This window comes from Crocodylus porosus, unplaced genomic scaffold, assembly GCF_001723895.1.
Source record: "Crocodylus porosus isolate Cpor-Errol unplaced genomic scaffold, CroPor_comp1, whole genome shotgun sequence".
NCBI lineage: Eukaryota > Metazoa > Chordata > Crocodylia > Crocodylidae > Crocodylus > Crocodylus porosus.
The window spans coordinates 3,436,240-3,437,134 of NW_017728911.1; positions in this window are offsets into that span (position 1 = coordinate 3,436,240).

Consider the following 895-nt stretch of genomic DNA (forward strand, 5'->3'; position numbering starts at 1 on the left):
TCCAGCTGCAGAGATGTGTGTGCATAAGCATGCATGTGGGGCAGACTTGGCTTTCATGGAGATGGCAGTGGAGCTGGCACGCACACACCAGCCCTCCACGCAGGCATTTTTCAAGCAAAACCAAGTGTAAGTGGGACAGCTGGCCAACAGCTGCAGCTACACTGACATCTCCACTAGAAGATGTCAAGCAGCTCATTCCGGATCCTATTAGTTGCTGGCAGAGGCTGCATGTACTTCTTTGCTTAAAGCAGTGTGTGGCAGCTAATTATAGGCAGTGGGAATCCCAGCTGCTTGGGGACAGGGAGCATGCCATGAACCAACACTGCTGGGCGACAACTGAGTACAACCCTTCTGTGCCAGGCCAAAGCCACCTCTGAGCAGCAAACCCCATGCTTTTCTTGGTGTGTGCCACCACCCAGGAAGGAAGTAGAACAGCACAGCTGGACATGCACGCATGGCAGGGTGCCTGAGGGGCCCACCAGGCATGTTCCCACTGCCATTTCTCACCTTTGGTGCATGCAAAGTGGGAATGATCCTGGTGGGCAGGAGCTGAGGTGGATATTGTTTCTCCTCAAGTGCCAGATGGAGACAGTGTAGACAAGCACTAAGAAAAGTGCTCTCCCCTCCCCCACCCACATTGCCCTGAGCTGCAAAATGGTGCTGACCCCTGACTTAAGGGACAAAAAGCCAAGCAGTAGCTGTGCCCGTGCTTTCCCCTGGGGTGAGCAGCAAGGGTCCCTGGGCAGAGACTGGTGTGGTATCATTCACTGGGCTGGGGCGGTGGGCCTGCTGTTAACGCAGCCTGTACCTGCGGACACAGGTGGGCGCTCAATGGGGAGCAGAAAGGCTCATGGTCACTGGGCGCCGGGTTGTTCAGTCCAGCTCCAGGTTTCTC